This window comes from Trachurus trachurus (assembly GCF_905171665.1).
Source record: "Trachurus trachurus genome assembly, chromosome: 20".
In the NCBI taxonomy this organism is placed as follows: domain Eukaryota; kingdom Metazoa; phylum Chordata; class Actinopteri; order Carangiformes; family Carangidae; genus Trachurus; species Trachurus trachurus.
This window is the reverse complement of record NC_139911.1, coordinates 22,136,285-22,143,069: the sequence shown is the minus strand read 5'-3', so window position 1 is coordinate 22,143,069 and position 6,785 is coordinate 22,136,285.

Sequence of the window (6,785 nt, the reverse complement as noted above, 5' to 3'; positions counted from 1 at the left end):
TGATGATTGAGTGATTTCTCCTCTGGGGGCTGGTGTCAGAAGGGAGCATTCCCCATAGACCCCCATGTTAAAATCGCCGACTTTACATCCTCAGTAAACATGTTAAAAGCCTAGTGTCAGAATGTTTTTTCGTCTCAATCGATAGTTTCTACCCCCGCACACACTCTGAGGGGGGTGAATTTTTTTTTAACTCTACCGTTTTACTGTTATTAGGTTAAAACTCTGGCCAATTAGGGCACGGAAATGTTGAGTGACAGGTCCGAGCAGCTCCGTGGACAGCTGCTTCGAGGTCAGTGGGCGGGTTCTCGGCCGGCCAATCCAACATGGCGCTGTTCAGGCCGCCATATTTGAGTCACAAAAACGACTCCCCAAAACCAATGGGTGACGTCACGGACGCTACGTCCATTCTTTTTACAGTCTATGGTCTGCTCTCATTCATTTTCCGACTGTGGATGATTGACAGGTGCCATGTCCCGCCCTCGCCATTGACCGACTGTTTGGGCTAATTTCATTCAGCCCACAGGCCAAGCGGTTCTGACCAATCAGCAGCGAGCTGATGCAGGGTCAGTGATTGACAGGCGTCATGACAACGCCCCCTTGATTAACTTGTCATTGGGGCTAATTTCATATTTAGCCCAACACCGCTGTTTTCAGACCAATGACAGGAACCGGAGGAAAAGTTGTGTTGTTGTGGGAGGGAGAAGACAGAAACAGCGGCGCTAGGCGCTAGCATCACAGGTAGCTACTTTACTGCTCTAAACTGTCTTTGCTAACATGAACGAAGTGGATAATCTAGTTTCTAAACTCACTGGGAGCACCAGACTTAAATGACATGGCAATAACAGACCAGAAAGGCTGTCAATATGAGCTGCATATCGTCTTCTTTTTTCTTTTTTTTAAATTGAGCAATATCGTCGGGTGTGTGTGCGTGCGTGCGTGCGTGCGTACGTGTGTGTGTGCGTGTGTGAGAGAGAGAGAGACTGTGTGTGTGTGTGTGTGTGTGTGTGTGTGTGTGTGTGTGTGTGTGTGTGTGTGTGTGTGTGTGCTGGTGTGAGGGAGAGAGACTGTGTGTGTGGGTGAGAGAGAGAGAGACTGTGTGTGTGTACTATGTGTGAGATAACCAGGTGAAGTTATTTTATTTTTTTTTTTTTTTTGGACTAGACCCTTCTACTTAATGCAATGTGTAGGCCTAGTTGCTATTGAGAGTGAGGAGTCACGTGCCGATTTGGTCTGATCTGGGCGGGGTTTGAGCAGCCGGTCGGCCATGATGGAAGGAGGTGCTATCGGTTGCCAGGGGCAACGTCATCAGAACATCACAGAGACGCGACTAAATTCTAGCTCTTTTTTGCGCCAACAGATCAACAAATTACAAGAAAGAATAAGGAGAAAGTAAATCACTGGAGCAGTTTTTAACACAGCAGTGATTTCCAGGCATTGTAAAACAGTAAATTACGGAGTAGACGATTTTGTTTCGCCCATAGACTAGTAAGGCTTTTGCCGCCGGAATCCTTCCATCATGGCGGAGAAGGGGGGTGGGGCTCTGAGCTGTGACGACAACTCCTCACTCTCAATAGGCCTACTTTTGTGAGATGGGATAACCCTAACTTTTAGCTACTGCTGTGTTAACCATTTAATGGGTATAATTTATTTATTAGCCCACCCAACTAATTTGACCACCAGCCGCCACTGCTCTTAACGTAACTCTACTAAGTGTGAGTGGCACGTACGTTCACGTTGCTTTCGTGAATTGTCAACAAATAGACGGCCCCCTCGGTTTTTGAGTCCAGCCGTGTAGCGGCTAATTCAACTGCAGTGATGGATAACTCTACCGGAGAGGCTCAACAACAACAAACAAAGCTTCATTTGAGGATACTGGTTCCCACCACATTCAAAACCAAATCTGCATCATCAGCAGTTGAACCAAATACTCTAAACTAAGACAGACTATAAGTTAAAGCAGAAGTAAGTGATATATTTGTGTTAATATAAGTCTTAAATAGTTCTATCTTCCGACAGCAATCACTTATATGGAGTGTTTGGACCGAAACACGGGTCTGTCAGTCACTCAGCTCTGCTCTGAGCCGAGGAGAAAACATTTATCGTATCCTACAGTTTTTATCCAATGAGGAGAGAGAACGGCATGCAGGGCTGTGTGTGCAGCCAAGGGACGCCGTGAATGTGGTGACGTAGGGACGAGGACTGTTATGGTGCGTTCAAGGAAACTCGTAACTCGTGTTTTTCCGACCTGTGAAGTCGTACCAGTTCAATCTGGTACGAGTTCACGGGTCGGAAGTTACGAGTGGCCGTTATAGTGACTTTCACAGGTAAAACAGGTCGGAAAAACACGAGTGGGTTGCCTGAAACGCTACAAAGTCGTAAGTTGTGACTTGAAGCTGTAATTTACGGTTTCAAAAGCCCACCTGGAACGCAGCATTAGCCAAAACGACCGGATCGCTTACTTCTGCTTTAACACTGTTGACATTAAAGCAGAAGTAAGCGATCCGGTGGTTTTGTCTAACTTCTTGTCAGCCGATGGAGTTAGCAGTCCCCGCCCTCGTCCCTACGTCACCACATTCACGTGCATCCCTTGGCTGCACACACAGAGAGGACCGCCCCTTTATGCCGTTCTCTCTCCTCATTGGATAAAGCTTGTAGGATACAAGGAAAGTTTTCTCCTCGGCTTACAGCAGAGCAGAGTGACTGACAGACCCGTGTTTCAGACCAAACACTCTATAGAAGTGATTGCTGTCGGAAGATAGAACTATTTAAGACTTATATTAACACAAACATTCCGCTTACTTCTGCTTTAACTTATTATTTTGTAATAATAGCTGCTACTAATAAAAAAAAGTGTTATAGTGCCAAGCAAGCCTCAACAATTAACATTGTTGCTTTCTTCATATTACAGAAAATTAGGCGATTCTGTGGCAAATTCCCAGACAGGTAATCCACACTCTGTCTGTTATGTTTTACCAACAAAAATTTAAAAAAAAATGTAATTACATAATTAAAAAATGTTTTTTTTTTACTATAATTTAGGTAGCAGTGTAAAACCTGAGGCACGGAGAGTGAATCTTGTTCTGGTGGGAATGGCTGGGACTGGAAAGAGTGCAAGTGGAAACACAATCCTCAGAGACAAATGCTTTGTGTCAAGACCCAGTTCCAAGCAGGTTACCACAGTGTGTGAGAAGAAAGAGACAGAGGTGTATGGTATACCTGTACGTATCATTGATACCCCAGACTTCTTTGATGATGACATCAAAATGTCAGATAAGGCCAAACATGCGACAGGTTGCAAAGAGCTCTGTCAGTCAGATCCTTGTGTGTACTTACTTGTGATGCAGGTTGGCAGATTTACAGATAGTGAGAGAGACGTACTGAGAACGTTAGAAAAAGCATTTGGTAAAAGAACTCATGAACAGACAATCATTCTGTTTACCTGTGGGGAAGAGTTGCAGCGTGCAGACATGACTCTAGAGGAGTTTCTGTGTTCTTGCCAACCTGTTCTTAAGGAAATAGTTAAAAAGTGTGGAAACAGGTGTGTGCTTTTTGAGAACAGAGCCCCAGACTCAAATCAAGTGGAAGAACTAATGAAGAAAGTCAAAAGTCTTTTAAACACATAGAGAAAACAATAAAAATATATCTCTACGTTAAGATCTGTAGGGATGAGACAGCAATAATATTCAGTATCTTAAAGTGGTTGATTATAAAGTTTTAAATCTTTCTTACTATGGTTCTTAATAATGATCATTTAACTATGGACTGATACTACGTATGTTGTTTGTTGGAAATTTGTTTTTGTCAAATAAGACAGATTTATTCAACTACCTATGTCATGATGTTAAACTCTGCAAAATGTGATTAACAGAAATCTGATATTTACCAATTAAACCAGATTGTCTACCTACATATTTCCTGTTGTTGTGGCTTGTGTATTTTTATTCCTCCATGGTGGTGTCAGCCAGAGCTAGAGGCATCTTGCTTTCAAGTTATCTGTCCGTCAATCTCAGAACATTGACAGTGAAATTGTACCAGCATTCAGCTGATAGTCACAATATGTTTTTGACCTCATGAATACAATATCTCAAGAACTGCTCAAGGATATGCCCTTGTTTTTGGTGCACAAATGCTCACTTACACTCAAAGACAATCTCATTAGACTTCAAAGGTTGAGGTTAGTGTGAACTGAAGACCTGACACGTCAGTAAAGTAGGCTTTATGCACAGTTCCACTACTTCCTGAAATAAGCCAGCTCGTTTATTTCCTCTCTTACATTTTTGGACCAATTGATTAATCCAGGTGTGCCTGATCATTGTTGTGAGGTCAGACACACCTGGATTAAGTTAAGTTAATATTAGTTGGTCCAATAATGTAAAACAGGAAATAAACGAGCTGGCTTATTTCAGGAAGTAGTGGAGCTGTGCATAAAGCCCATTGGCAGTGTTCTCCGTGATAGTGTAGTTATACCTAACCAGACTAGGAGACCATCTAAAGGCTCAGGAAACCTTTGCAGGTGTTTGGAGTTAATCAGCTGATTAGAATGTGACATCATTAGGTTACAGTGGTGAACTTTTTCACTATATTCTAATTTTATGAGACGCTGAATTTGGGGTTTTCATTAAATGTAAGCCATCATCATTACAAATAAAATAAACAAAGACGTGATATTTTATTTATTTTACATATTTTTTTAATCTATTTATTTCATTTTTTCCCCATGTAATCGTCCACAATTAATGTTACCCTCTGGACAAGGGTGCGGGCATATGGGGTTATTTTTGTCTCATATACAGTATATCTGTACACAGAGGGTGATCTACAAATGTTCCTTGGTTTGCACACGTGTTTTGCTATCCACAAATACAAATTTCTAATTTGTAACTTGTATTTTGGTTTTTACTAATACCAATATATTGGGTATTTGTAAATATATAATTTTCCATTTGTAAAAACAAAAAAGCCATTTGTAAAACTGAAAATTCTGTTTTTGAAGTGTTGTGGTATATCAATGTGTTGATGAAAAGAAGTGATCACCGCTGACACATCTTCACTTGTATTCAAAAAGAATTTATTTACAAGAAGAAGAACAGTATTCAAAAAATCCTGGAGCATCTCTGGTGCCAATGTGAGATCTCTCTCTTCTGGCCCAAAACTCTGATCTTATATAAATTTTCTGACTTCCAAAAACTCCACCTTCTCTATCCAGATGGTGAAGAACATAAGATAATACAAGATATTAAAGCAAAAAAAAGTTCAGGTGGATAATATACTACAGTGTGTTTCAGAATTTGTGGATCACCAGTCACACACACACATCTTTGTGAATTTGTGCTTTTACTGTCTTTGTGGGCGCAGTGCCGCTGACTGTGGGTTTTTGATTTTTGATTTATTGTGGGTCGTGTGACCTCAGAGGGAGGGGGTTTGTAAAGCACTTTGTGCATTTGCTTGAAAAATGTTATACAAATATATATATATATTTTTTTTTTCCTCAAGCTGTTTTTAAATCCCAAAAAGAAGAAGTGGCCTCACAGTTGAATGTGTAGGCTACCTCAGTACAGGCTATCAGTAACTATCTATACCTAAATATTACACATATTAACAAATAATTCACTCCTGATGTACAGTTGCTATTAGAGCCATATTTGCTTATTTTGTTAGATTATTATTATCATTATGTTATATTAACATATTCACAAAAATGCTAGAAAGAAAAATAATAATTTATGAGGCTTGAAAACTCCTTTTAATTATAATCAGAGCACAGATCTCCCTCTTTCCTGTCTTTATCTATGCTGTAACAGAAGATAGAAGTCGAGTGAAGACAAGTGAGGAGTTGAATGTGAAACATAAAGGAATAAAAAGAGGAGTTAATTCTGCAAACCATGACCCTAACCCTAACCCTACACCACGCTGATGGTTACTGTGGTGGTACTAAACATGCCTTTACTGCAGTGAAAAGGCCTTGGGATGATGATATATCTTCACCTCTCTCTAGAACTAGAGCTAGAAGGAACCAGAGACTCCTGGAACATTCTCCCTTTTCTCCCTACCATCATACACTCAGTCCTCCCAGTTTTAGAAAAGTTGGCGCTGGCACCTCCAGAGGCTGGCCTGTTCAGACTCAGGTTTAAATCACTGTGGGGCTCAGTGTCCCGGTTATGTTGATCATGAAAATGTGTCTGCTGTCACTCAGAATGTTACTGCCCACAATGAAGGAACAGAAGTACAAGGTGCATCTCAGATTTTGTCTGCACAGCCTGAAAGTGAGTCAGATGATGACACATGTGCTGTTGTTGGAAACCGAGGAATCTGCTAACTACTCCGTCACAAACACTCTACCAGCCTTTCATCAGCTCCATAGCTCCTCTTCAAGTCCTGGTCTAAGTAGAGACTTAAGCTGTTTGCTTCTTTCTCCATCACTTAGACAGGTAACTTCTGCAAACAACAAGACTTTAACACAAGCTCAAAGTTTACCTGACATGATGTTACCAACCAGCTATGAGGAGTTTACACCTGACATCACTGATGAAGACGACAATAAAAGCTACAGTTTCCAGTGCTCCCGTCCAGGCCTGTACCAGTGCAGAGAGACAGACCTGCTGTTTGACATGGAGGGAGAAGGGACCGTGGTTTACAGCATAGTCCCCTGGAACAGGAGGCTACTGGCTCAACACCACAAGAAACCTGCAGGACCCCTGTTTGACATCACATGTGTCCAGCAGTCTGTGTGTCAGCTTCACCTCCCACACTGTGAGATCAGCAGTAGCACAATCGCAAATTCCAAT